We start from the raw sequence: 17,500 nt of genomic DNA, 5'->3' as shown, positions 1-17,500 counted from the left end.
ATAAATACATAATGGATATTTTCTTTTTTTCATGATGAGTAAATAATGGAACTGATGTGGGGTTGAAATCCACAAGACAACAGAGTCTATCTACCCAGTCTAGCAGATGTCTTCTTTGGCAAAAATTCCTGCTTATGACGACTTCTTTGTTATTTCCAGCTATTCTCTTCACAGCGCTGTAGCTTGATGGCAGCAAATACGCTGCATTCACTATTGTTGGCTTCACTTCTTAGGTAGAGGTGTTGGTGAGAAGTGGGTATCACTCGAAAGTTCTGGAAGTGAAGCAGGGTGCAAAGCCTCGCTGATTAGACATCGGGAGAGAGAGAAAGAGAGAGGAGATAATTTGTGATTTGAGAGCTAAGTAATCCGATAATCCCATAACCGTCTTCGTTACTTGACTTACATTGAGAGAGAGAGAGAGAGAGAGAGAGAGAGAGAGAGAGAGAATCATTAAAAGAGGGTAAACAATAATGAATACGAACTTCTTACGTTCATTAGTCGTCCCTTCACTTACTTTAAGAGAGAGAGAGAGAGAGAGAGAGAGAGAGAGAGGAGAGAGAGAGAGAATATCATTAAAAGAGGGGAAACATCAATGAATAAGAATTTCTCTGCGTTCAGTGATCGTCCCTTGAATTACAATGAGAGAGAGAGAGAGAGAGAGAGAGAGAGAGAAGAGAGAGAGAGAGAGAGAGAGAGAGAGAGACTATTCGTGTAATCGCCCTTATTTTAATATTCCTGAACAAATAGTACATATAAATTTTTCACTTCTGCACCCGTATCTTATCACCCATCGTAGATGGGTAAGTTTGCTAGTATATATTTATTTTGAAAGTTAGTTAATGTGCTCTATCATTTACATATAGTTTTATTACTCTTGCATAGCAGTAGAACTTTTATTTTCATTTAAAGTTGTGAAAATTAGTTATATGAACTTTCACTACGATTATGAAAAGCAAAGTGATACGACACATTTGGTACAAAGGTATGATAATGAAAGACATCTTTCCGCAAGAATTTCGTGGAAACACTGCTATAATTGTAGCAATATGGTAATAGGTCGTTCTCGTCTCCGTTAATATACGTAATCCCAATATTTATTTTGCTGAAAATTTGTGATAACTGGATAAATATAAAAGGATAAGAATGAGAAATATTTCATTTTTGCCTGCCTGCTGAACAATGTACAAATTTTTGTTGGTTTGGGGTAAAATTGTATGCATTCAAAGCCGCAAGCAGTTCTCCGACTTTAAAACACGAATCTGCATAATTAGGGCCTACTTTCGTCATTAGCATAATCATGGCTAGCAGTACAATGTTATAAATGTATAACAGATTTTCATTTATATCTATTCTGTGGCAAACTGAAGACATTCACTATTCACAAAATTTTCATAGACTACCACGTAAGTACTTTGCCTGACTAAAGTTCATTGTACTTAGTTTTCAATTAATGACATTGAATCTTTTTGACGAATTTCGAATTTAACCCTTGCTAAAGTTAGTCAGTTATTTTACATACTGAATTTCTTTCTAATAACAGCAATGCTCTTTTTATTTTTCTGTAAACGGAAACTATTGAGATAACTTTGCCTGTCCGTCCGCACTTTACTGTCCGCCCTCAGATCTTAAAAGATACTGAGGTTACAGAGCTGCAAATTGGTAGGTTGGTCATCCACTCTCCAATCATCAAACATCCCAAATTGCAGCCCTCTAAAACTCAGTCTTTTTTATCCTATTTAAGACTAAAGTTAGCCACGATCATCCGTCTGGCAACACTATAGGACAGGCCACCACCAGAGAGGTGGCCTAAAATTTTATTTATGGGCATCGGCTCATACAGAATTATGCACTGTACAGAAAACTCGATTGTGCCAAAGAAACTTTGGCACATTTTTTTTTTACTTGCTTTTACTATTTCCTTTATTGCTTACGGTTTATTTACATGGCAGTAACCATACCATTACTGACAATGTTTTAACATTACTCCATTTGGTGTCATAATAACCAATGTCTCCAAAACTCTTGCGAGCGCCATCAACGCTGTCACATGTCATTTTCTCAGTATTACCATAAATTATAAATAGATATAGTTTGACCGTTATAAGCAAAGGTTGGCACCTTTTTTTTTTGTAAACATAGATTAAACTTGATGGAGCTACGCACAAACCTCGAGACTCGGTTAGTGGTAACCAAAGTCAAGTATACCATATGATAAAGTTTTTTTTTTATTAGACTAACTGGTAAAAAAGGAATGCTTTCAGACATAGTTTATGATATTTTCCATTTAAATTCTTTAAAAAAGCTTTTTTGTATTTTAAATTTATCATTTTTTTACATTAATTTGGCGTGGCCAAGGATGACGATTAACGACACAGTTGTAGGTGTGAGGTTTTTACGAACATTTTGCATCTTTATGAATATAATAATAATAATAATAATAATAATAATAATAATAATAATAATAATAATAATAATAATAATAAAGAGAAGGATTCGCCAATGGAATTCAGTCCTTCTGCAGTCATCGCTGGAAAATATCCAGTAGATCTGGACGAAACGTCGCGTTGGAGAGAGAGGAGAGAGAGAGAGAGAGAGAGAGAGAGAGAGAGAGAGAGAGAGAGAGAGCATTGTGTAAGCAATAATAAACACCAAAAACGACTCAATCTAATTTACCATGCCCTTTGATGCATTGCTCGCCAGTCTAAGCAACAGAGAGAAAGCTCTCATCAGTAATAATAATAATAATAATAATAATAATAATAATAATAATAATAATATTTTGCTAAAATACCCTCTTTTAGACAAACACTGTTAAAGAGAAAGGCAGATTAAACGAGGTTGATTTTTATATATTGTTTTTTTTTTTTCTAGTTTTTCTTGTCATCTGCTTCTCTGGCTCAGCAATGCTTCTTAGTAATTAGCCAATATTCATGTTGGGATTTCTAAAAGTTATAGAAATGCTGAAGATGATCTTTTATTAAAATAGGATTCTGGTATTAACAGCATAGGATCTCACGTCCAGGTCAAGCAGAGGTATGTTTTGTTTGTTTGTTTATATGGTGTTTTGACGTTTGCATGGAAAACCAGTGGGTTCGTTCAGCAACGGGACCAGCGGCTTACTTGACTTCCGTACCACGTCGAGAGTGAACTTCTATCACCAGAAATACACATCTCTGACGCCTTAGTGAAATGGCCGAGAATCGAACTCGCGGCCACCGAGGTTGGCAGGCCAAGACCAAACAGACCACGCCACTTGAGGCGCTACAACAACCTATTTGTAAAACATAAGTTCGAAAACAGTTTTCATATAGCCACTTTTGTAATTAATTATAGTCAGATTGACAAAGAGGACCGTGCAGGTCATCGAAAGCTTTCTGCTTTATATATTTTAAATAACAAAATCAAAACAGGCATACTGCAGTGGATTTATTTTCCAAATAATGATAATAATAATAGAACTTGTTTTGGGCAAAGGCCGATTATGTGGCTTACCAGGTGTATATCCTCTCACCGAGCTCTCATGGTTTTATAATCCCCTTCAGGGCATTATTGAAACAACTTTTTATGTCGTGGAATATCGCTGTTTCTCATAATTCACCGCTTCCCCGCTATAAAAAACTATGTCAGTTATCGTATAATACACTCTAAGGTGAGAAGATGAGTGTCTCCCTATAACATCACTCATTTTCTTGAAAAATGGACATTCGACGCTGTTCTGCCATTATCAACTGAGGGAAAAAAATGATGAAACTGTGGATACTGTGCGATGTATTTCATTTTTTTGTTTTTTGCAGCGTTGTGTTTTGACGAAATCTTCGTCATACGTTCCAGGAATGAATCAATACTTCACTGTTACTTATGATTTGCGTCTGGACTAATGACAGTCGTATAACTTTGCATAGTATTATGTGACAGGAGGCTATTTTTCGGTGTTACAAGAACCTCCATCTACTCCAGAAATTATTGTAAGGTATATTCTAGAGCATCGAGGAATTTAATCGGATAAAATACGCGGCAACCTTTCAAAACGCAACTGGTTAAAAAGTGAAACGAGAGAATGACACAGGTTTCATTCACCAATGAGAACTAAACGTAATAAAAGTGGAAAGAAGAAACGAACTGACAGTATAGTTCGAATGTTTCCGTCATCACGTAAATACGAGGTTATTTCCTTTTTGAAACGCAATGTGGATTTATCGTTCTAAAGATAATGTTCAGCAGTAAAGTTCTTGAAGTGATCGTCGCCTGACCCGTAACTCTTGCGACCTTCAAGGGACATTTTACAATACTTTCGCCGCCTCGCTTACTTCAATTTCGGAGATATTGCAATGTATTTTTTACCCTTTCAAAGTTTACTTTTAACGAGTCATGGACCAGAAACATAGACAACAATGGACCAACAGCACCACAGCGCGGGTATGAATTGGCCATCTCAGTCTCTTTCTTGATAACCTGTTGTATTTCCCAATACCTTGAAACCAAAAAACTTTATATATATATATATATATATCTATATATATATATCTATATTATATATATATATATATATATATATTATATATATATATATATATATATAATATATAAACGATAGTAATACATCCACATGCCTGAAAAATAAACTGAGAAAAAATGAAGAACAATCGGGTAAGATATTTGGCGAACAGAAGCAACATTTCATAAGGGAACATCGATCCAAAAATAAAAAAAAATAAATAAATAAAGCAATGGTACTTAAACGTAGGAGCATTAGCATCAATCCCGCTGATTATTAGTAAAATGAATGAAAGACGTCCAGCATCAGGCTTCAGTTCCTTCATGAGCGTAATGTCATCTGCGCAATCAGTTATACAGGGTGTCCATAAAGTCCCACTACCATTACAAGTATTTATTGCTCAGAAACCATATAATGTAGAGTAATGCAGTTTTTTTTTTTTTTTTTTTTTTTTTTTTTTTTTGTAGGATATTCTACATTTCATCAAGTTTACATTCAGAGCAGTTCATGTAATACATTCCACATGTGCACTTCCTATTGCCCTCACAATGTCGAGACGATATTCCATCTCTTTGATACGGGCTGCACCATATCAATGTCAACTGTTTATGAGGGCTAATGTAGGTGCACATGTGGAATGTATTGTATGAAGTGCTCCGACTGTAAACTTGAGGAAATTTAGAACATATAAAAAAAAAAAACTGCATTTCCCTAAGTTATTATGGTTCTGAGCAATAAAATACTTGTAATGGTACTTGGGAATTTATGATACATATAACCATGTCATCTACTAACCTAGATTATCTTCATCGTTTACCGTCGCCTTCTCTCGCGTAAGTTCCGAAAGTGTACGTCTATGTCTTTGATTATTCATTCAAACCATAGCCTGCAAGACAGCTCAGTTAATGCTTTAACTGAACACCCATAATCATCCTCAGAATTGTACTTTTAGTAATATATCTACGTAGATATTTTTTATAATGGTTTCAGGCGTTTTCATATCAGTCAGAGTTAACAGTCTTCTGGATATATGCTGCCTTCTTTCAGACTATATTTGCATTTCCATATTTCCCCCGTATTGGAATCTTATCCCGAGTCGCTCATTATTTCCAAAGTCCCAATTCATCATTGGTCCTTTTGGCTGCACCAATTCTAACTACGGATTTTGTAATGCTGCAATTTTTTTCCCGGTTTCGAATAAAAACTTCGACATTTGGTTCAATTGCTTCACTTTTACCTTAATATGGAAATATGTCAGGGTTCGCTTTTTTCCCATTTTCGTGTTTTGATGAGGGTTGCAATTCTAACTAAAGAGCATGCCCAATGCACCCGGGCGCTTGTGTTAATGGCATGCAGGAAAAAATTGCATTCATTCTCGAGAAAGTCAAAATTCAGCATTCTTTTATGCTTGACACTAAGGCCTTGGCTTTTAGAGTGCATTGCTCTTCAGTTTAATTCTAATGCATTCCCTACGGTTTGGTGATTTGCAATGCAACAAGGGGAAAAATGAAATTCAAATCAATAATTCATTTATTGTATTTGTTGAGCTTATGAAACGAAAATAAATAAAGTGAGCTTCTAGGAGGGATGAATTATTCCATATTTAGTTAGACACTTCCTCTATTTCTGCAAGCATTCACCACCAAATGATAGATGGCGAAAATACAACCGATTTTAATATGTAAAAAGAGAGCTCGGTATATCCTCTGCAATCTAAAGTTAAATATATTACCTTCCTGCTTATTCTTGTATGGTTAATAATTCAAGAAACATTTCATGAACAATTTCCTTCGGCGAATCATTAGAGCCAAAAGCTACATAGACTGAAATGATTTTGATTGCTATTGTCTGGTTTTGGGAATAAAATTCTTCTGCGAGTATGTTACTTCATACTTAATTTGACTTCTTAGTCTTTTTTCTTTTTTAATATGACTGGCATTTGTTACTGAAATTAACTCCTTATTCTTGTTTTATATTTAATATGACTCTGGCATTTGTTAATGAAATCGTAGAGTAATGAATGAGCAAGCATTAAAGATTATAAGATGGTAGCACATAATTTAAAAAACCACAAAATGTCGAGTAAACTATTTTTAAATAACTAAATACCAGCAGAAATATTTACTTTATTGACCAACTCTAAAGTCTACCTGATTTTTGTAACGTTTTTATTCAGGAACCTTCAAACACTTATTATGTAAGGATTCGCGATGATCAAGATTTTACTATTATTTTATATTGCAGTATGACAACAGTATAGAATGTATACTTACTGCCACGTATATTGTATTGTTTGGTGTCCATTCCCACAGGAAACAGATAGCTGTTCATTCAACCACGTACCCATAGCACTATTTCCCGCCGATCGCGATAACAGTCAATGAAATCCTGACTTGTTTCCATAAATGACTATCATCAAACCTAACTACAAGGTCTTCGAAAAGAATCCATATTTCGGAATCAAGACTAAACGCACGTAAATCTTGGATGGATAAAGATACAAAGAAATTTAGATGGATAAAAAAACAGTAACAAACGGTTCAAGGAAAGAAGATAATAATTTCCCTAATAAAATCTGTAGCGTGACGTTCAGTTAGTGCTTTAAAAAGGAAACTATGCTCTGTCTAAGAAAGAAAGTATTTTCTTCGACTGTTTCCTTTCGTTTGCCAACTGACGCCAGCTCGAGAGGCGAGAGAAAGTTTTCACATCGCAGAAGACTTTTAAAATGTTGTAGTTTCTTCTGTTTCACTTCTTTATACGAGACTGAACAAGATATATCTATTCACTATACATATATATATATATATATATATATTATATATATATATATATATATATGAACGTGAAATGTGTGCGCGTGTGCATATGTACGTATATGTATTTGTATATATATATATATATATATATATATATATATATATATATATATATATATATATGTATGTGTGTGTGTGTGTGTGTGTGTGTGTGTGTGTGTGTATATATATATATATATATATATATATATATATATATATATATATATATATATATATATATATGTGTGTGTGTGTGTGTGTGTGTGTGTGTGTGTGTGTGTGTGTGTGTGTGTGGATGATATCCTAACATTTTGGGATAATAGGTGGGGCAATTTTAATGAATTCCTCTTGAAATTAAACGCATTAGTGCCCAGCATCAAATTTAAAGTTGAATGGGAAACAGACAACAAAATTCCTTTTCTTGATGTTTTAATAATCAGAGATTAACGACTAGAATAGCTAAATTTACCATATACCAGAAAAACCCAACGTTCTCCACTTTCATAAACATTCAACTACTTTATCTATCACGACATTACTATCAAGATAGGTGTAGCTAGCAACCTGTTTTCTTAAGAGCCTTACGAATTTGTTCCCCAGAATTCCTGGAAAAAGAATTTGAACTAATTCGCAAGCAATTTTCGTCTTTAAAGTATCCTGACCATATAATGAGAGAGCAATTCACAAAGCAAACGTAATTTTCTACCGACTCCCTAAAGACAAGACCAGAGATACACCCAGCAATAAAATAAAAATTCCCACAGGAGGCACGATTAAGAGAGTCCACCCACCCCCTCGGAAAATCTAACCCTTTTGTATTTACTTACCCAAACACTTTAGCCAAATCCCTGATTAACGTCCAACAAAAGACATCTCCCAAGGACTCTGGGGATGATCGAAATCCCATGCCAGGACTGTGACCAATCTTACATCGGATTTACAGGTAAATCACTTCCCCAGAGATTAATAAGACACAAACGGTCAGTTAGGTATGGACAAAAGAACTCGGCTATTTTCAACTATATAAATGAACATAACCATAGAATAAACTGGAATTTGTCACGTGTAATTTATAGCATCAACTGCCAATACAAGAGTCAAATGATGGAATCGGCCTTAATAAAAGAGAGGCAGGTAATGAACATCTCAAAAGAGCATGAATTTCAGATACGATCGACAAGGTTTTCATTCAACCAACACTTAAGAAGATTAAAGGAAGATTATCAGCGGGGGTGACCTAAATTGGCTTGCCTGTGAATGGACCTCTTGGTATAAATACCACCTTTTCTGTAAACTTTTCTCATTCATCTACCTGAAGAGGGAGACAGCAGTCTCTGAAAATATAGTACTTTTTCTCCATATTTTGGTGGTGGATGGGTGCCTTTTTAATTTTTTAGATGGAATTCTGTTGTTACAGAACATTTTTACCAGTCATATATGTATGTATATATATATATATATATATATATATATATATATATATATATATATATATATATATATATATATATGTGTGTGTGTGTGTGTGTGTGTCTGTGTGTGTGTGTGTGCGTGTAGAGTATGTGTGTGTATGTGCGTGGTGTTTCATATCTTTTATTAAGCCCAGTGTGAAAACCGAAGTCTTCATTTCGCTGTTACGAACCTAATTACGATCTTAAGATAACTCGAGTGCAACAAAAGTTAATTCATTATCTTTGAAATTATATCTAAGTGAAGTAGCAAAAAAATTCTCTGGTTCTCAGAAACATTATGCTCATAGTTCGAGATATAGTAACAAGGTTGCAAGGCGCATTAAGTCGAAGATTTAATCTGCTGTAATGACAAGATTATACAGAATTTCTGATAATTAATTCTCCTCTTCAAGAGCTGGTTATAGCTTCATTAGGATCATTACCTATTCATTTCAAACCTTTCAATTCGAGTTTACCGGGAATCGGAGGGTTGAAAAAAAATCACAGGCGGATATAAAAAAAAATCCGACCTAAAAGATTTGTTTACGAAATTTTTTTTATATTTTTATTCATCATGGAAAGTAGCTTCATACTAATTCAAAGCTGCTTTGAATCAAAGAAGTTCCTCACTATATTTTTTTCTTTAAATTCAGCAAACTTGCAAATATCGCTTTTCAAATCAATGGAAAATAAAAAAGTAAAAAAAAATGAATTTGCATACTTGAGCCCATTATTATATCGAAGTTGCTTAACAAGAGGGAGACAAGACTTTGGTCCGTTTAGTGAGAGAGAGAGAGAGAGAGAGAGAGAGAGAGAGAGAGAGAGAGAGAGAGAGAGGAGGATGTGTTTGAACTTTGTGACCATTTGATTGTTGACTGCATAGGATTTAGTGCATCAATTATCATAGGACCATCTCTCTTGTTTTCCCTTATCTTTTGTTATCATCTGTGATGAGAAAAGGATGAACTAAAAATATTCTTATATTATCACAAAAATCTCAAAAATAACAAATTACGAAATACTGATTAGTTTCCAGCAACGGTACACAAAATATGCTAAAAAAAAAACATGTCGAAAGGCTACAATCCTTCTTTGTCTTATCATCATGGTAGGTATCTATACAAAATGGCCAGATTTTGAGATTTGGTTTGTGACAGAAATAGAAATATAAAACCACAAGCGCAAGTAAATGCATATACCTCACAGAAAGACAGGCATTAAAATAATGAGTTTATTTTTTTATTACGGTTTCATGTAATCTTTCTCTCTAGCTAGCCAACGGTAGTTTAAGATTATGAATTATATAACATATTCGTCTTTTTATTTCCTCAAGTAACTTCCCACTCGCTTGCGAGAGAGAGAGAGAGAGAGAGAGAGAGAGAGAGAGAGAGAGAGAGAGATTACCTTTCTGACCTTCAGTTTTACCAGGAATGGACGAGAGAAAAAGAGAGAAAAAGAAAGGATAAGGGTCAGGCCTTAATCTTTCACACCGAGACAATTTCATTGTGGTTTTATGAACATAAAAAAAAAAACTTGCTTCCTTAACAGATCTGAAGAAAATATAATAATCTAAAATATATAAAAGGCAGTTTCTGTCTGTCTGTTCGTTATACACGCCCAGACTATGGAAGCTAGGGCTACTAAATCTTTACTATAGAATACCATCCCCCCAAGGAAGGTTTTAGTCAAAATCCGAGGGCCGTTTCTAAGGGGGCCTTAACCCCTTTTTTTCATAAACACCCCCTTTTTTATAACTTTCGTAGTTAACAGCAAACTCTTCGGATTTGTCACAACTTCCTTGGCTCGACAATCCCAAGTGATTACTTATTCTGAAAGAATTGATTGGCATAATCGGCCCTGTAGGGGTTGTCAGCACGGACAGCATGCCTCTTTTTATCCCGAGCTATGCCGGGTACATCAGATGGTATAGTAGAATAAAATAAAACGACGTCCTTTAGCAAAACCTCCTGAGGAAAAGTTTCCATAACTGCCGAAAGTTAAATAGCAAAATTTTTAGGGAACAGAATGGAAAAACGTTATGTGTACATTCCTTAAAAAAGAAAAAAAAAAAACTAAAATAAATATTTGCACACCGCTTAAGTCGTCATCTTTTCCCAGGACGGCCAGCAGTTTGTATTTGAATTACCTTCAGCTGATAAACAATAATATTTTTTCTTTCCGCTTTGCGGGTTTTATGAATTTTGCTTCGTTAATATTTTTTTTTTTACATTGATTCATCATTATCTTTGCATAATATTATTCACGCTTTGCAGGCGTTATCGACTTTGATAAATCCGTATCTTCGACTTAGTCTTATTTGACGATGTTCCACATCTGCTGATTTACTCGAATAAACTCCAGAAGTAGTTTGTTGAGTGGCTAAGCCCTTAATAAATGGTTTTCCATTTCTGAAGAATTGATCATCGTCGAGTTTTACCGGGTGATTCTTGGCTTTCCTTCGCACCCTGTGCCTCTTCGTCCGTTTCTTATCGACGGAGTTAGTTCACGTGGGTTTTTCTGAAGCATAAATCGTTGCGGGTGCCTGATTATGACGCGTCTGAAGGTTAATCCTCCACAGTGGTTCGCAATCTTTTTTCAATAATGGCACCCTAACTTATATGCAATCATTACCGTGGCAACCCTTCTTCACCACCACCCCATATCGTATATACAGTCTTCTTATATATATATATATATATATATATATATATATATATATATATATATATATCTATATATATATATATATATATATATATATATACATATATATATATATTATATATATATATATATATATATATATATATATATATAATATACATATCCTATATATATATATATATATATATATATAGTATATATATATATATATATATATATATATATATATATATTCACATAATATTATCAGTGCCTACTTTAATTTAATACATTAACATTGAAATGATATAGATAATATATATATATATATATATATATATATATATATATATATATATATATATATATATATATTATCCTATCAGAAGTCTATATCTTTTAAATGTTAATGTATTAAGGTAGACACTGATAATAATGTTATGAAGGCTTCCGGAAACTTTTATTTTTTTTATTTTATTTATTTATTTATTTATTTATTTATGTTTTACAAATGTTCATTGAGATGATCTAGCCAAGACAAAGTTCCTTGCGGCACCCCTAAGCAATGTCAGTGGCACCCCAAGGTGCTACGGCACCCAGTTTGAGAATCACTGCTCTAAGCTCATTGTTTTGTTCATTGGGATCAACGCATAGACACGACATCGGTCTACTTTTTGGAAGAAAGTGAGCTTCTTGGAGCCGTAGATAAGCAACGAGATTTTGGGAATCTTGAGGATGGGTGGCACGAGGGTCTCGGTGGGCCTATATAGTTGTCCACGAAAGCAGTATTCTTCGCTCCTTAAGACTACGGCAATTTGCCAGCGACAATTTTTATACTTTTTTTATACTTTATTTTTTGGTTCCTCGTTGGAAGAGTCGGTTAAATGCTCGAAAATTAATTTCTCGATGTGGTTCGGATCCCACAATAAGCTGTAGGTTCCGTTGCTAAATAACCAGTTGGTTCATAGCCATGTAAAATCATCTAAGCCTTCGGGCCAGCCCTTGGAGAGCTGTTAATCAGGTCTATGGTTTGGTAAAACTAAGATATACTTTTTTCTACCTATTTTTAGAAAACTGGGGCGCTATCCATTGTCCTCATAGGAAGGATTCTTGCTCTAGAGCACTCTTTCTCTACGGCACTCTTTCTCTACGGTACTCTTGCTCTACGGTGCTCTTGCTCTACGGTACTCCGTAGCTCCGCACAACTTTTCCTTGGGCTGCGAAGAACGAGTCAGGCTTACTGAGAAGTCGAGACATCAGGGAAAAGTTCGGGGAACTGCGTTACCCGTCAAGCTGTATTTACTGTTATTGTTATATAGATATTTCCAACTTCGAGTCTCATTCCCTTTCTTGAACCCTGTCCTGATAAAGAGAATCTTCTCCGTCTTCTGGTCTTATATGATGTCATTAAGCTTGAGCTAGAATGGTTTGTATTGTACTCAATTAAAATGCAGATATGGTCATCAAATTGGGCATTCAAACTGAACTTCAACCTGCATAGATACTTTTCACATTAGTCTCTCTTTTTTTATGATGTCGGTTGTTAACAGCATATTATCAAAATATATACTCCAGTTTGACGCGTTCCCGATTCCTGCTGAATATTTCATATTCCACTTCAACTGATTTTCAAAATGCGTTTCGCCTGAACAATAAAGCCACTTCTGATGTATTGTGACTTTAACGATTCGACGATCAAATAAAATATGGAACATCAATTCGAATGTGACAGAAGTTTGGACTCTAACCGACGTCCAATTTCTCAAGACCTCGAATAGTCATCACTGCTACTTTTCGCTGGGAAACTCTCGCTGGCAATTCAATCGCTGTAAGACGTCTAGGACCTTAGGCTTAGAAATTCGGAGAAAAGGTCTTTGCATATTCTTGTTTAAAAGTCTGATTTCTGACTGCGGTCTAATTCTTTTGTGTGTGTTTTGGGAATACCAGAAAATAAAATAATTCAAGGTGGTAGTGAAGTCAATATAATTGCTCACAACGTTAAATATGTTTTTTGTAGAACAAGTTTCACTTTCTATAAAATGCTGATTAAGACAATAATATTCGACTTTTCTGATACGACAGAGCAAATATTACCTGATTCTGCGTCTCATAATGCCTTCGGTATTAGGATAAAACCCCTGGTCACAGTGTTAAAAGACTTATATTTTCAAATTGGCGACAGTTGGAAATAGATCAGTAGACAGACAGACAGACAGACAGATGCATCTTTCTTTATTAATTGGTTGGCGAAATATAACATACTAAAATTATCTTTCTGCACAGTGTTATTTACGAAACAAAAAAAATTTAATACATGAAGGTTCATATTGAAGGTACGAAATAGAGACATGCGAATATATCTGAATAAAGCGCATTAAAAAATAAATGGGGATACTGCCAGACGGCGGCGCTTCCAGGAAGACTACATCGTCGGTAATTCCGAGATAAAAGTGGGCAAAAAATGAGGGACGTAATTTCCATAGCGATTCCACCTTTGATCTCTATCGATCGGGGGAGCTCGGGCTCTAAATCAGCGAGTTTATCGCTAAGCCGTTGAATTTATAGAACTTGGAGGAACTAAGCGGTGGGAATGTATATATACATTCGCTCTGGTTCTCGGTCTCTGCTGAGAGAGTTATTGTCTCTGGTGCTCCAATAACCGTTGCATGGTTACTTGCGACCAAACTACGAAATTCTTAAAGGAAACGGGAGCTCACAACTTGCATGCCCCATACTTGCTGACGTATGCGTGACTATGAGTCCAAGAATATTTATACAGAAGGAGCATCTAAGAGAGAAACTCCCGAAGTAAAATAAGGCAATGAATTTAGGTTTGACCAAATGGCTGCTGTTAGTGCCAGGAAATGATATATCTATTACGTTAATATGTGTGTGAGAGAGAGAGAGAGAGAGAGAGAGTCAGTTACTTAATCAACTTAGTGTTACTTAGCTACTACTTTAATAATATATAATAAACCAGACTACTTAATAACAGATAATAAATAATACATGAGATATAGCGTAATATGGGTGACTGACTGACTGACCATAGTCATAATAATGAATTGGTAATGTCTGGAAATTATGATATCCGTCATTCGTAATACTAGACGCTTTAAGCAGGCAATTGGTTCTAGTAATTAACAGGAAAATATATTAAATATATCCCTTTGCAGAAGATATAGTATGTTATATTTTCAATCCTCCCTAATAGAAAATACATAAAAAAATGCAATATCTCATGCTCTGTATCTTTTCCATGAGCTAAAGATTTTCATTAAAAGGTGACACCTTGTGACAGGTGCTAGGCAACTGCCGATAATAACAATTGCTTCACTGACTTTCACATTTTCAGAAGTACATATTTCTTTCGGATGTGTCCAGTGCACGAAACTTTGACGGTGTGAGAAAACTGTGATGATTAAATTTCTTCTATTATATAGCCTTATAATAATAATATAAAAGTTATAATGTACAAAAAAATTCTTACACCGTTTCTTCGCAGCTGACTTTAAAAAAAAAAAAAGATTGGGATTTCGTTACTATCAAATATTTCGAGTTAAAGAAGGTCGTACTTTCAGACTCAAATGTGTGTTGAATTAGGTGCCTTGTTAGAAAAAAAAAAAAAAAAAAAAAAGTCAAGTATTATCAACGAGTTGGAAAAGTGTCGAGATTTGAAAAACAATCTTGAAACAAAGCTAGAAAAGATTATGTGGAACCAACACTAAAATAAAATTATCTAAAAAAAAAAACACACAGAAGTTTCTTCGGCACGATCGAGTTTTCTGTACAGCTATAATCAAGGTCACCGAAAATAGATCTATTTTTTGGTGCATAAGCCACGGCCCCATAGGTGGCCTGTCCTATATCGTCGCCAGACGCACGATCATGGATAAGTTTAACCTTAAATAAAATAAGACATACTGAGGCGGCTAGAGGGCGTTCAATTGCGTATGTTTGATGATTGGTGGGTGGATGATCATCACACCAATTTGTAGCACTCTAGCCTTGGTATCTTATAAGATCTTAGGGCGGATGGGCGGATAGAAAAATTGCGGACGGACATACAAATAGCCACCTCAACAGTTTTCTCTTACAGAAAACTAAAATGGGCTTTACTGGATAGGAGAAACATAACATTACACTTATCTGTGTAATTAGAATTTAGAAAATCAGGTTCGACGTGGAATAACAAAGAGGAGTGAAATTAGAAGCGTCAGTGGCATCAGTTTGGTGTTTCAAAATACCCGAAGTAAAAACCAAAAAAAAAAAAAACAAGAAAAGATACAATCGTATGTTTCCAGAACTTTCAATTTTGTGTGGCAAGTTGGAACGATGAGCGTGACGTAAAATGCTGTACCTACCTCTCTCTTACACACTAATAACTGAAAGCTACCTCAGTGATTTCTATATTTAAATCGTCATCCAATAAAAAAAAAAAACAGACTGAATTTCTTACAGAAATGTCAAGGCTTTGAAAAAAATTGGGTTCAGAAATATTCAAAATTTTGAACAATGTATAAATCTCGTGGGAAATGGAGAATTGACGTTTGTTTCAAAATATATGTAGCAAGGACAAATGGAAAAGATATTAAAAATGTTTTTTTTTTGTAGGTCATGTAAAACTTTAGTAGAACAACTCGAAAGGAGGTATGACCTTTTGTAGAAGTTTCCAGAGGGCGAAGGATTTTTAGTCTTCAGGTGAAGTACGACTGTGGCAGTGACAAGTTTTGCACACATATATGTATGTGTATATATATATATATATATATAGATATATATATATATATATATATATATATATATATATATATCTATATTTATCATATATATATATATATATATATATATATATATATATATATATATATATATATATATATATATATATATATATATATATATATATACATACCCTAGACATACATCTGTCAAAATAATGACCTCAAAATTCTAAGCAATACTAACTGACGTTTTCTAATTAACACCAGTAACATAAAAAAAAAAAAAACTATAACGTGCCAGAACAACTCGGATATATCCGCATAATCACTGAACTAATTCCTAACTAAAACCTGTGAAGTAACCTTTTTATACATACATACATATATATATATATATATATATATATATATATATATATATATATATATATATATATATATATATATATATATATATATATATATATATATATATATATATATATATATATATATATATATATATATATATATATATATATATATATATATATATATATATGTATGTATGTATAAAAGGTTACTTCACAGGTTTTAGTTAGGAATTAGTTCAGTGATTATGCGGATATATCCGAGTTGTCTGGCACGTTATAGTTTTTTTTTTATGTTACTGGTGTTAATTAGAAAACGTCAGTTAGTATTGCTTAGAATTTTGAGGTCATTATTTGACAGATGTATGTCTAGGGTTAATTCTTCTTTAATTGACGATGGCATGACTGACATACGGAAACACAGTCAACACCATTCCCCTATGCCAACAAGAAGTCGTGTGTTGCCGACACGCGAAAGAATCTACGAGTCTACGATTATTTACGACGCGTTTTGGACCATAATGGGCATGGTAACGGGAAACGTTTTTCTACAGCGTGTTTTTTCACGAGTCCTGTGCAGCTGCAGGCCACACACACACGCACGCGCCACGGGAGCGTCGAAAATTTTAGATGAGAAAATAATGTCTCTTCAATCAACTGTTTATATAGCTGCCAAAGACGTGCAGTTGTTTTTTACTAGCAAACTTACCCATCTACGATGGGTGATAAAATACGGGTACAGAATTGAAAAATTTACATGTACTATTTGTTCAGCAATATTAAAATAAGGGCGATTACATGAATAGTCTCTCTCTCTCTCTCTCTCTCTCTCTCTCTCTCTCTCAATGTAATTCAAGGGACGATCACTGAACGCAGAGAAATTCTTATTCATTGTTATTTCCCCTCTTTTAATGATATTCTCTCTCTCTCTCTCTTCTCTCTCTCTCTCTCTCTCTCTCTCTCTCTCTAAAGTAAGAAGGGACGATCAATGAACGTAAAGAAGTTCGTATTCATTATTTTTTACTCTCTTTTAATGATT

Source organism: Macrobrachium nipponense, chromosome 5, assembly GCF_015104395.2.
Source record: "Macrobrachium nipponense isolate FS-2020 chromosome 5, ASM1510439v2, whole genome shotgun sequence".
NCBI classification, from domain to species: Eukaryota; Metazoa; Arthropoda; class Malacostraca; order Decapoda; family Palaemonidae; genus Macrobrachium; species Macrobrachium nipponense.
This window is presented reverse-complemented; position numbering follows the sequence as displayed.